Here is a 14,833-nt window from a genome sequence, read left to right on the forward strand (position 1 = left end):
GAGCCTCACGAAAACTAATGAGACCCTCGATGCTATGATAAAGAAACAACTAGAAATTAAGCATACACGGACTGAAATAAAGAATATTACACCCAATAGCAGACCAGAGGAGCACAAGAATCAAGCCAAAGATTTGAAATGCGAAGAAGCAAAAAACACCCAACCGGAAAAGCAAAATGAAAAAAGAATCCGAAAATATGAAGATAGTGTAGGGAGCCTCTGGGACAGCTTCAAGCGTACCAACATCAGAATAATAGGGGTGCCAGAAGATGAGAGAGAGCAAGATATTGAAAACCTATTTGAAGAAATAATGCCAGAAAACTTCCCCCACCTGGTGAAAGAAATGGACTTACAGGTCCAAGAAGAGCAGAGAACCCCAAACAAAAGGAATCCAAAGAGGACCACACCAAGGCACATCATAATTAAAATGCCAAGAGCAAAGGACAAAGAGAGAATCTTAAAAGCAGCAAGAGAAAGAGACTCAATTACCTACAAGGGAGTACCCATACAACTGTCAGCTGATTTCTCAACAGAAACTTTGCAGGCCAGAAGGGAATGGCAAGAAATATTCAAAGTGATGAATGCCAAGAACCTACAACCAAGATTACTTTATCCAGCAAAGCTATCATTCAGAATTGAAGGTCTTGCCAAAACCGGTTTGGCTCAGTGGACAGAGCGTCGGCCTGCGGACTGAAAGGTCCCGGGTTCGATTCCGGTCAAGGGCATGTACCTTGGTTGCGGGCACATTTCCAGTAGGAGATGTGCAGGAGGCAGCTGATCGATGTTTCTCTCTCATCGATGTTTCTAACTCTCTATCTCTCTCCCTTCCTCTCTGTAAAAAAAAATCAATAAAATATATTAAAAAAAAAAAAGAATTGAAGGTCAGATAAAGAGCTTCACAGATAAGGAAAAGCTAAAGGAGTTCATCACCACTAAACCAGTATTAAACGAAATGCTGAAAGGTATCCTTTAAGAAGAGGAAGAAGAAAAAGGTAAAGATACAAATTATGAACAACAAACATGCATCTATCAACAAGTGAATCTAAGAATCAAGTGGATAAATAATCTGATGTACAGAATGAACTGGTGATTATAATGAATCAGGGACATAGAAAGGGAATGAACTGACTATTCTTGCGGGGGAAAGGAGAGTGGGAGATTCGGGAAGAGACTGGACAAAAATCGTGTACCTATGGATGAGGACAGTGGGTAGGGAGTGAGGGCGGAGGGTGGGGCGGGAACTGGGAGGAGGGGAGTTATGGAGGGAAAAAAAGATGAACAAAGGTATTCTGAACAATAAAGATTTAATTTAAAAAAAACAAAAAACAAGCCAAAAAGAGCAAAGGCCAAAAAAAAAAAAAAAAAAAAAAAAAAAGACAAGGAAATGGATTATCCCCTAGAACTTGTTGAAGGAACACAGCCCTGTCGACACCCTAATTTCAGCCTAGTGGAGCTGATTTCTGACCTTCGGAATTGTAAAATAATAAAGAGCGCTGTTTTCAACCACTAAGTTTGCAGTAATTTGTTGTGGCAGCAATAGGAAAATGACATACTACCCGATGGGGTTATGGCCGTAGTAAATATATATGAAGCACTTAGAATGGTGCCTAGAATGTGATGTACTATGTATCATCAGCTATTATGGACATACATCAGATTATTTACCTTCTCTGCTTAAAACATCTGTCTTCCCTATACCCTGCGAATGCAATGAATTTGCTGCGTTATGTCTTCAAAAGGTTTGTATGCTTCTGTGCCTGCTGACTTCCCGGAGCCTGTCACTGTACCTCCCACCTCCCTCGCTCCTGCCCAGCCACGCCGACCTTCTCTCAGTTCCTCCCAAATCAAGTGCTTTTGAGCCTCAAGATGTTTGTCATAGCTGTTCTCTCAGCATGGAGAGATTTTTCCTTCCTGCTTATCCCAGCTAAATCCCACCTCTATTTATATTTACTAAAATAGGTTGCCCTCAAAAAGGCCTTCCTTGAAAACGAAATAATATCAGACTGTGCCAGGGGTGGGCAACCCCTGGCACACGTGCCAAACATGGCACGCCAGTAACTTTTGCTGGCACGTGAAACCCTCTCTTATAATCTTCCATTTACAATTTTTTTCTTAATATCAACTTTTTTATTTTTCAGATAAACTCAGTGTAGGTGCATCTTAGATAAATAAATAATTTTACATAACAAGTTATCTTAAAGACCATAGACATGGATTGACGAGAGAGGGGAAGAGCAATTTCTATGCCTCTGCCTTAACTCTCCCTCCTTCCTAGATCCAACCAGTGTTTTGGTTTCATCCACATACACTTGTGAATCTTTGTTCTCAGTGATGAATTTTGTTAAGTCTCGTAATAGAGTAGCCTGAAGGATGAAAGTAGTAGCTCGTGCATATCTCTGAAGGTCACGAAATATAAACCTGATGTAAAATCTCTGTCATCAGTGATGCAGCAGCAAAAGTCCCACTGATAATATCAAACGGAGTCATAAAGTTTTCTGTCGGACTATCAGTGTACATGTATACATTAAAAAATAAATGTAGTTTTCATCATCATATACTGTGTTTTTGTCGCTCGAATGAATTTTATTATTTCTTCAAGGTTCTTCACATACGTACACCTTAAAGAGATATCAAGTAGGTGTAATATGTTCTCAAAAAATTAGGATTGGCACGCAGAAGAATTTTGAGTCAGAGATTTTGCTGGTTTTGGCACGCACTCACAAAAAGGTTGCCCACCCCTGGACTATGCCCTTCTTAATGGCAAATCAGCACATGAAAAGAGGTTCAATATTATTAGTCATCAGGGAAATGCAAATCAAAAGCACAATTAGACACCACTGTATATCAACTGGGGGTGTTAAAGATAATAACAAGTGTCAGCAAGACTGTAGAGAAAATGGAACCCTCATATATTATTGGTGGAATTAAAAACTGTGTAGCCACTTTGGAAAATAATTGGGCAGTTTTTAAAAATGTTAAATGTAGTGTTACAGTCTGATCCAGAAATTTCACTCCTAGGTATACCAGTATACACAAGAGAAATGAAAATATATGTATCTGCAAAAACCTGTACAAGATTGTTCATTGCAGCTTTATTCATAATAGCTAAAAAGGTTAACAACACAAATACCTATCAATTAATGAATGGATAATCACAATGTGGTACGTTCACACAATGCAACATTATTGAGCAACACAAAGGAATAACGTACTGATACATCCCATAACATAAGCGAACCTAGAAAACATTATACTAAGTGAGAAAAGCCAGTCACAGAGGCAAGGTCCCATTTACATGAAATGTCCAGAGTAGAAAAATCCTTAGAAGTGCAAAGTAGATCAATGGTTGTCAGGAGAAGGGGAGTAGGGACTGGGGAGTGACTGCCAATGGGTACTGGAGTTTCTTTTGGAGGATGTCAAAAATATTCTCAAATTACAGTGACTTTTGCACAACTCTGTGATTACATTAAATATACCAAATTGTATACTTAAAAGAATAAGTTTCATAGTATGGGAATTATATCTCACTAAAATTATAATTTAAAAAACATTTTAATTAACTTTGTATTGTTGACAGATGTCCCATATTTCCACCACTTTATCCCCATCCACCCAATCCCCACCCCACCCCAGGCCTTCACCAGACTATTGTCTGAGTTCACAGGCTATACAGATATACATGTACATTCTTTGGCTAATCTCGTCTCACCTCCCTCTGAGATCTGTCAGTCTGTTCCAGGCATCCATGTCTCTGAACCCATTTTGTTTGTCAGTTTATTTTGTTCATTAGATTCCACTTATAAGTGAGATGATGTGATATTTGTCTTTCTCTGACTGGCTTATTTTTCTTAGCATAATACTCTCCAGATCCCTCCATGCTCTCTCAAAGGGCAAGAAATTCTTCTTTTTCAAAGTCCATAGTATTGCGCTGTGTAAATGTACCACAGCTTTTTATCCATTCATCTACTGATGGGCATTTGGGCTGTTTCCAGATCTTAGCTATTGTAAAGAATGCTTCTATGTACATAAGGGTGCATATATTCTTTTTAACTGGTGTTTCGGGATTTTTAGTATATATTCCTAGAAATGGGATCACTGGGTCAAACAGAAGTTCCATTTTTAATTTTTTTAGAAAACTCCATACTGTTTTCCATAATGACTGTACCAGTCTGCATTTCTACCAGCAGTGAACTAGGGTTCCCTTTTTGCCACATCCTCGCCAGCACTTGTCATTTGTTGATTTGTTGATGGTAGCCATTCTGACAGGTGTAAGGTGATACTTCATTGTAATTTTAATTTGCAACTCTGATGATTAATGAAGTTGAGCTTTTTTTTTTTCATATTTCTCTTGGCCATCTATATGTCCTCTTTGGAAAGGCATCTATTCAAGCCTTTGCCCATTTTCTAAATGGGGGAAATAGCATCCCAGGCAGAGACAGAAAACAAGGGCCAACCCCTGAGGTAGGAGTATTCTGGCATGTTAAAAGCCCATCAAGGAGACCCAGGTGACTGGTGGGAAATGAGCACAGTGGAGATTAGTAAGGAAGAAGTGAAGGAAGGGAACTCAATCCCACAGGCTATATGGACACTGACTTTTACTTTGAAGGAGTTGGGAAACACTGGAACATTTCAAAGAATGAGTCTAATGGAATGCTTACTTTGTAACAGATCACATTGTTGTGCTGAAAATAGGTGTGTGGGGAGGGGGCCTAAAGAGGGTTGGCAGAGATACCTGCCCGGAAGCCCAACATGCAGTGACTCACATGGGTTATGATTCAGGTGACTTTGACCAGGGTGATAGCAACAGAAGTGATATAAAGTGATGAGATTTGAGATGTAATGGAAATCTAGATCCAACATGATTTGCTGATTAAGTGGGTGGGAAGGTTATTGGTGACCTTAATAAAAGAAACTTTAATGGCACTGGAAGGACAACTCCCTGTTCAGTGGATTTAAGACAGAGATGAGCAGGAAAGGAATTAGTCACAGATTATAGACAACAGTTTTGAAAAGTTTTGCTTTAAAGAGACCAGGGATGGAGAGGAAGTGGGGTCAATAGAAGGTTGTTTGTTCTGAGCAAGAAGAAATAACACTTTTTTTACATTGATAGGAATGATATAGCAGAGAGGTAAGCTGATGGGAGAGAGAGGACAGAAAGCCAAAGCAACTGAGGATGGGAGCTACTGCAATAAAAACAGCTGTTCCATTAGGAGCATGGACAATGAATCCACAGTGAGGAAGGGAAGACAGAGGGTATGGGCTGTGATGATGTGGGTGAGTAGAGGGGGTCGTGTAGTTTAGGAATGTTGTTTCTTTTTGTTCCTGTTAACTCATGAAATCGGAATCAAGGTTTTCAGTGGAAAGTGGGAATGACAGAAGCAGAGTTGGATACGTGAGGAAACAGCTGAGGGTAATCATCAAGAGTGGCAGGAAGGAAGAGAGAGAGAAAGAGAGAGAGAGAGAGAGAACTCAATACTCAATATCCAAGTATAAGTGTGGGAGCAAGTGGCTGAGGTTGTGTGAAGGACACTATTGATTGATGGTTGGACAGGAAGTCAAGGAGATCAGAGGCCAGAACATCACGTGTGGATTCACTGAAATCAGTCAACAAGTATCATAACAGGAAGAGCAATGCAAGAGGAATCCAGAGCTAAAATCTGCACTTTTTACTAAACTGTGGGGTTTGAGTTTAAACCTCAATAAAACATTTTCATTGACCACTTAATCACAATTTTGAAAATGTTTTATCTTTTTCCAATGATGGCTTTGTTTTCTTTAATCTTTCTTTAAAGAGTTAAGAATGGTAATTTATGAATAGCCTGTGACTAGTATGTTATGTGAATTTTAAAAATTATACACACACCCAAACTTGACATCTAAACTAGTCATCCAGTGATTTATACCTAGAAAAGAACAATTTCCATTAGCTAGAAAATAAAAAATATACCAATTTTATTTCTTTGACTCAGTTATACATAAAAGTTAGTTTTAAAAAGCTGTGGCTAGTGAATGTGTACAAACTTAAAATATTGCATTGACTGAGTTTGATGACTCCAATTGGTAAATGTCTAGCAAGAGAAGAATGTTAAGTGAAATAGTAAAAAAAAAAAAAAACAATCATAAGTGAAATCTATCACAAACCCATCATTTCAAATTGAGCCATTAATCTTCAGCAAGATGCCAACTGTGAGTCGCAAGAATATTTGGATGTGAGAGGGCATCATCTATAATACCCAGTGTTAATAGAAAACCGTCAAGCCCATGCTCAATTGCTCACTAGTGATGGCCATTGATCTGCTTTTATAGCAAGACGAAGACTTATGAATTCTGGACACCATTTTGAAGCAGGCCTCTACATGCTGCCCCTTCAGGCACCTGCAAGATATTAATCAAACTCTAGCTATTTTTAGTTTCATATGATTCAGTCCTTTCCAAATGGGATGCTGGGGAAGGGATATATAAGATTAATGCGGAACCTAAGTTGATACTGAAAACTAAACAGCAGAACAGGGATCCAATTAGTTTTGGCTATATTTCAAGTTCTAAGTCTAATCCTTGAAGTGAGAAACGTAAAGCAAGCATAGAAATATTTATTAACTTTTGAGGGCCCCAATGACAACAGAATTCAGATGACTTCTCTGTGAGGAATCTCAACTTATATCATTGGAAACTACACATACTATGAAGTTTCCAGAATTAATCTTTGATATATGACTCTAATTTTTTTAAAGTGTTTTCATTTGCCATTTTTACAAAAATAAATTTAATGTGAAAGAATCAGAACTATTTTAGAATATGTACATGCTAAGAGCACCACTCAGTTGACTCCATCAGTTCATATACCCACTTGTCTCTACATACCAAACTTTCTTTGAGTCCTTTAAAAATATGCCCAATCTAGCCTGAGAAGATGTTTTCCCCTAACTTCTAATTTAGATGTAAATAGAATGTACCTTAATCTTCTGCCTATATCCATTTCATGGGATTTTTTTTTTCTAAATACTCTTGTGATTTTCTGAAAGATAAATGAAAAAGATAGTAAATATTTTCAGTTTTACAGGACATATGATCTCTGTTGCAGCTTCTCAAGTGTGTCATTGTAGCAAGAAAGTTTCCATAATCCATACATAGGGGAAGAACTAGGATGGTGGCATAGGTAAATGCTGGTACTCACCGTTTCCCATAACCACATCAAAATTACAACTAAAATACAGAAAAACCATTATTCAGAACTGCCTGAAATCTGGCTGAATGGAAGTCCTACAACTGGAGCAGTAAACAAGAAACCAAATTGCTTTGTAGCTAACTTTATTGGACACACAATTTTCAGTGAATAATTGAACTTAGTGCTATGCTTAATAAAAAAGTATTAAGCATACTTTTTTATCATTCAAGTTAGCCTTATACTTGGATGATAAAGTTGTAAGATTCAGTCATAAAACTTCCTGCCAACATAATTGTCTACCAGTTTTGATACAAAATAATTAAGGTATTTCTTTAGTTAATTCTGAGTCTTTGGGGAAGTTGGAGCTTGTCTTAGTCAGAATGGGGGTTGTGGTTCAGTAATAAACAACCCCCAATGTCAGTGGCCCAAACAAGATGAACCTAAAGAGGCCCATATCGAGACACATCATAATTAAAATGCCAAGGATTAAAGACAAAGAGAGAATCTTAAAAGCAGCAAGAAAAAAGCAGTTACTTACCTACAAGGGAGCACCCATAATACTGTCAACAGAAACTTTGCAGGCCAGAAGGCAGTGGCAAGAAATATTTAAAGTGATTAATAGCAAGGACCTAGAACCAAGATTACACTATCCAGCAAAGCTGTCATTTAGAACTGGAGGTCAGATAAAGAGCTTCACAGAGAAAAATAATCTAAAGGAGTTTATCACCACCAAACCAGTATTACATGAAATGTTGAAGGGTATTCTTTAAGAAGAGGAAGAAGGAGAAGAAGAAGGAGAAGAAGAAGAAGAAGAAGAAGAAGAAGAAGAAGAAGAAGAAGAAGAAGAAGAAGAAGAAGAAGAAGAAGAGACAAAAGAAATATGAACAATAAAATATCAATAAATACATATCTATCAACAATTGGACCTAAAAATCAAAATAAATGAACAAGAAATCTAATGAACAATATTAACTGATTAATAAAATAGAGCCAGAGGCATGGAAACATGGAACAGACTGACAAATCTCAGAGGGAATGGGGGATGAGGGGTGGGAAGAGATTAAGCAAAGATTGTATATGCCTATATGCATTACCTGTGAACACAGGAATATGGTGGTGAAGGCCTGGGGTGGGGCAGGAGCCAGGTGGAGGGGGGCAATGGGGGGGAGGGGGCATCTTTCAACAATAAAGATTTTTTAAAAGACTATTTGTGTAAAACATTAAAATAAGCAGCAGGCTGATTTTAGCCCTTGGGCCCAAGTGTGCCAAATCTTGCTCTAGATATTATTTCCAGTTTAAGTCACATACACATAATTCCATATTATCAGCTATCATTATAGCATATATTTGGGACTATATTAATTAAATCAGCATTACATCTGGACAACTTGTCTGATACTCTCCCTAATCATGAAATAAAACACATACCCTATTTATGCTCTGGGCTTATTTTCCTTTTATAAAAACCAATTTCTACAATACTGGTTCTGTAAAACTAGACATAAAAAAAGAAGAAACTGAACGAAATATGATATAGTTGTAGAATATTCAAAAGCCTATTAACCCTGTTATCATATCTTAAATAGAATTTCTAAGTAAACATATTTATTTTGTTCCATACAGACACAAAGAGATAAAAATCTTAGTGGGATAAATGAAAGAAAGACATAACGGTAGCCACTGCAAAACAGAACTGGATCTGAAACTTTTTTTTTTCAGAAAATTAAATCATAACTGACATGATCTAGTATCGCTCTATCAGGAAAACACTAGCCCATGCCATATTAGGTCTGTGTTTGTTAGTTCAAAATAAAATGACTCTGAAATAGCCACATATACAGGAGACTGTTGGGGAGGAAAGGGAGAAAGGAAAAAAATACACACATATATACTTTAATCTCCTAGAAGAAAAACAAAAAAAAGTTACTATTTAATTTAAATCTCAAATTGATTTCTTTTAATGCAATATACAGGAGTAGGGAAAAGTAGGTTAATAATAATGGTAATAAATAATACAATAATTAATAAATAAATAAGAATATAATAATTAACTCTCGCATGCTCACAACTATAAACATACTTTTGCCAACTCCTGTATTTTGAATTACCAGGACAATGAAGCAAATAACTAAGCCAGTTATGGCAAATAAATTCAAGCACATAGTTATATAAAGTAATAAATTTCAATAAGACGCTAGCATATTTTTGTTTCATGCCTCAGATTACATGTATATGGGGGGAAAGATCTATGTATCCCACCATAGTGCAATGTCTTGGGGAACACATCTAGAACACTAATTAAAATCAATATTATTGGCTTATAAAAGATCTATGTAGGAGCTTTGTGTTTCAATGCACTTGGCTAGTTTGTCTCCGTATATATTCCTGAGTGCAGTGATTAGTTGGTTTCTAAGGAAACTGGCCTAAGTTCTCTTGACTGCTTCATTGCTCACTTAGGGCATAACCAAGGACAAGACCTTAGTTCAAAGGCAGGAACATAGACTGACACAGACGGGATGATTCAGGAAAGAAATAGCCCGTAATGTGTCCCAGTGTCCTGGCAAAATGTGGCAGTGCTGCTGTATTCCTGTTGCTTTGACTGCAGTGTAACTGCCACAGCTGGAGAGGCCATGGAGACGCCGAGCAGGACTGAGCACTGAAAGCAGAGGAGCCAAGAGGCTTGTACGCAGACAGACATTGACACAAAGCTGGCTCTGCCCCTACAAACTCTCTGAGCTTGTTCAAATTACATAGTCATTCAACTGTTTGGCTTTCTCAACTTTTAGGGTGACCTACATGAAATTGCTAATAATTGTTGGTTTTTAATCTACAAAATTAGCAATTTCATAATTCATCATCTATGTCTACATCATTCAGTGCCTGTGATTAAATGAAATGTTTCTGTAAACTTGTAGGTAGAGTATAAGTGCATTTATCATTTATTTTAGTTCCTTTGAGAAGAACTCTTGATTAAAATATATCTATATATATAAAACCCTAATATGCAAATAGACCGAATGGCAGAACAACCTAACAACTGGTTGCTATAGCGTGCACTGACCACCGGGGGGCACATGTGGAACATGGTGGGCATCGGCTGCAGCGGGATGGTGGAACAGGTGAGCAGGGGTGCCAGACCAAGGCAGGGCGCTGGTTGCTGTCATCAGGGCAAGCCTTTGGTGGTTACTGAAAATTCTTTGCTCCTGCGTGTTGTGGTCCCGCCAGGTGCTTGCACCCACTGCCGGCACCAGAGTCGCTACTCACACCTGCTGCCAGATGCACCAGTCCCCATCACTCAGTGCTGTCAGTGGGTGCAAGCAGCGGCTGCTGGACCTGATCACCTCTAAGGGCTTCTCCACTCCCCCCTGTTCCTGAGAGGTAATCAGGGCAGCAGCTTGCCACTCACACCTGCTGACAGCGCCAGCCCCAATCACTCTGCGCCTTCAGTGGGTGTGAGCAGGACTGGCACCATCAGTGCATGTGTGCAGCAGTGGTGGGAGAGGGGCTGCCGTCAGAAAGGAGACTGGGGCAGGGGGGCTGTGGTGGGAGGGGCTGGGCAGGGGCGTGGAGGATGGGCTGAGATCCACCCCTGTGCCCACTGCAGCCTCTCAGCCCACAGTTCCTTTCAAGGTGCACGAACTCATGCACTGGGCCCATAGTTTAGTAATAATTGCAATTAATTATTTTAGTTCATTGATTTATATACACAAATTAATAAGTGACAATTTAATTTTTGTCATTAAAGAAATATAAATTTGGCCGAAACCGGTTTGGCTCAGTGGATAGAGCGTCGGCTTGCGGACTGAAAGGTCCCAGGTTCAATTCCGGTCAAGGGCATGTACCTGGGTTGCGGGCACATCCCCAGTGGGAGATGTGCAGGAGGCAGCTGATCGATGTTTCTCTCTCATCGATGTTTCTAACTCTCTATCTCTCTCCCTTTCTCTCTGTAAAAAATCAATAAAAAAAAGAAAGAAATATAAATTGCATTGTAGAATAATTTATTCTGCCATGTGTATACCCTGTAGTCCTGGGGTCTTCATCAACAGTAGAGCCTGTGCCTATAGTCATGTCATCAGGTGGGGCACGTTCTGTCCAACAACATGTTGCCCTGATATAGTCTCATTGCTCATATCCGACACCTGTCTTATTTCACGTTAGCTTGCATTTGTGAAGTTAATTTAATAATACTGGCCAGTTCTGTCAAGATGTTGCAATAAGACCTCACTTATGACCTCCATCTCCATGAACAAGCCTCCAGGTATAAAGCATAGCTCTGCTGTTAACTGAAACGAGTTCTGTAGCTTATAGTAAAGCCCAGTAGTGCAGCTCTGAAATACTGAAATGTTTCCTTAAAAATAATAGACATTCATAAAGTTATTTAACTCTTTGAGTACATATTTTCACAGTATTACAAGACCTGAGGATTTGGGTCAATTTTCCACTTGATATGTCTTAAGATTGAATAAACCCAAAATGAGAGTTGCATGTTTGTATGGGAAGAGGATAGAAGAATGACAGCAGAAAATGGTCACTAATTCTCTAGGGTCATTAAGGAACCCGCAATGGGTAGTTTTAGAACTGAAGAAGCAAAACATAATCCATAATTAATAATGAGATGTAACATACTTGCAGATGTTTATAATTACAATTTAAACCCCTTAAGGCAGTCAGCTCCCATTGGATTGTGGCAATACATTTCCTACTCAAATTTCTCAGCATGTTCTTCAGATACTCAGATACTCTATTAAATTAAAAACACTCAAGAAAACCATTTAAAGTCAGAAGGACACTTCACCCTTCACCTTCCACGTATCTGGATAGTAAGAGTGTGAGAGGCCATAAACCTCAAGTTTCAATCATCCACTGGTTGGAAACTAGAGGATGCTAAATATTTTATGACTTCTTCATTCTTACCTGCTCCACAGGTTTCAGACTGTTCTCTTGGAAATAACTGGGGGTATAACCTGAATCTTGGTGAAATTTCTGAAGTTTTGAGATCCACTGGAAACTATGCTGAGACCAAAAATCGTGATCAAATTTTAATCACGATTAAATCAGACCAGCCAGAAGACAAAATGTTCACTGACATAATTTCTCATCAGGCAAATTCTGGGGTCCTTCTCATGCCTTAAGCAGCCATTATCCAGAACGGGTTGCTTCGGTATCTCTTTTTAATTTTACATATTATTTTATAGTTTACAATAATGGTAATTAACTGAATAATGCATCCTGTTCTTGGTAATAATTACATGTTATCTTCAGAAGAAAATCAAAACGAGTGATGAATGATATAAATGTTAAGTATCTTCATTAAAAAAAAAGATGTTTACTGGCAGATATTTTTGAGGAATTTCCAATGCATCCTATTGCCATGGTCCTATATTTCTGCCATATGCAAGGTCACTGTTATAAATCAATCAAGAAGCATTTATTCCGTGCCTGTATTAAGTTAGGTGTTGTGGAGCGTTACTGCACAAGACAAAGCTCTGCTGAAAAATATCTACATTTCTTTGAGCCTTCCAGATACCCCAGTGTCCTTTGGGAGTGCCCAGCTGCTGAAAGGAAATTGCCCAGAGGACAAAGCATGCAGCTTGTAAAAACCTAACCACAGCACCATGGGAGTCTTTGAAGGTAATCACTGTATACAAACCCAGTAGAGATGGCATTCAGAGGGCAGACGTTCCCAGGATAGCTGTGCATAGAGACGCCCAACAAAGAAGGAAGAAAGGGAATGTCACTACAGATAAACCCTGGCATAATAATGTGTCTCTTACCCCAACTCCCGACTCCACAAGTGTTTTAGGGAATAAGCATGTGAAGAGATTTGGGAGGGTGGCGAGACAATTCTGTTTTCTGCCTTTTCCCAAGCACCTTGTGCGGCCACCCTGTCCAGCCTGCATTTCTGGACATACTTTCTTATAGTCTCAGTCCTGAGTACAGCCGGGCGAGTCATTGTCTGAGAAAAATCATCCCCAATGCTTTTCTAGTCTTGTCCCCAACACTTCTCATCTGTAACTAAATTCATGCTGAAATAAATAGCGATGAGTGGCCGCATGAGTATGGAAATAAAGTAGAAAATGCAGCAACTACGAATGAAGTGTTATGGGCTGATGGCCTTTTTTGGAACAGGAATGGCAAACAGACCAGCCAATAGACAAATTTAACTGCGAAATAGGATGTTTTGGCCTGCATAATGTTAGATGACAAAGTATTTTTCCAAGTTTTTAAATCCATTCCCTACTAACTTCACCTAAAAATCAGAATGTCTAGTTCTTTGAAAATCAAGCAATCTGTCAACACGGGGCCTGCATCCCCCCCTCCTCACTGCATTGGCTGGAACAGAGCAGCAGGTGCCCTCTTACATCAAGCATGTCCTCTCCAAATTGCTGCCAACCATCACGCTTATTGTCTCCATGACCATGCACCATTTTTCTAGCACCTGCTGGTGTTTGAGATTAAGTCTCCCCACTAGATCCTTATGTGCCTTGGAGCATCACCCAGTGAGCCAAGTACTGTCCTTCTCCAGAGGAACACTGGCTCTGAAGCTGTAGTCAACGCCAGCTTCCTCAGCAGGGAGCTTGTCCTAGTCTAGGCCTAGACTTGGGAAGGAAGAAGAGCCAATCATTGGTGTTCCTGCATGCTGAGTGCTTATCTGGATGGCTGCCTGCCTAACAGCTCTAAACATGCAGGAGTGTGTGCATCACCTCCCAGGGGGTAAATCTTTCTCCCAGATAGGAAATCTGATTAATGTCACGGATTTTTCTCAAATTGCATGTTTGATGTTTGAAGCAGTGACTCTTGGTTTTACTTAAGTGGAAGTTTTAATAGTAACTACTACATTTAGAATACTGTGTCCCAACCACCTCATATTTCTTACTGCATTTCATTTCCCCAACAACCCTAGAATGTAGGATAGCAAACACCTGTTGTTTTAGCTGACCAGCATCCTTTCTGCCTCCTCTTGTTAATAATATCCCCACTTCTCTTGACGGAATTACCCACTGCCTCCCAAATCTCATAATGGTAATCTTTGCAGGGCTGTCAATCATAGTATTCTACCATAAGTCATAGGGTGGAAGTATGACCCAACTATGGCCAATCAAACTCTAATGAATATCTGAATCTTGAGCAGAGTGGTGCTAGCACAAATAAGGGATTGGTCAGATTCATCTCCGTGGTGCTTACATTAGTTCCTAGTCTGGATCTCATAGCTACCATATTTTCAGATGTGAGTTACCCCTATCCTATCAATACATTTATTTTGTCACTTAAATTAGTTGAAGAAAGCTTCCATTGTTGTAATCCATTGTGCTATTATGAGATAAATAAGATTTTTAAAAATCTTGCCATTCTTAAGAAGTTCTGTCCTACAGACCTTGTAAGAGATTAAATTCATATTGATTAAGCCACTAGATTGGTGGCAATTTGTTAAAATAGCCATGGAATACTGACACACTGGGTTTCACACAGAACATGTCACAGTGGCAAGAGAAATGCCATGAGCTGATTGGCTAAGGCCGTGGTCGGCAAACTGCGTGGTCTTTGGCCCCTTCAGTGTGGCTCTTCCACAAAATACCATGTGTGGCTGTGCACATACAGTGCAATTGAAACTTCGTGGCCCCTGCGCAGAAGTCAGTATTTTGTGGAAGAGCCAGTATTTTGTAGAAG

Source organism: Myotis yumanensis, unplaced genomic scaffold (assembly GCF_028538775.1).
Source record: "Myotis yumanensis isolate MYYU_CA2020_CCGP unplaced genomic scaffold, mMyoYum1.0.hap1 SCAF_9, whole genome shotgun sequence".
In the NCBI taxonomy this organism is placed as follows: Eukaryota; Metazoa; Chordata; class Mammalia; order Chiroptera; family Vespertilionidae; genus Myotis; species Myotis yumanensis.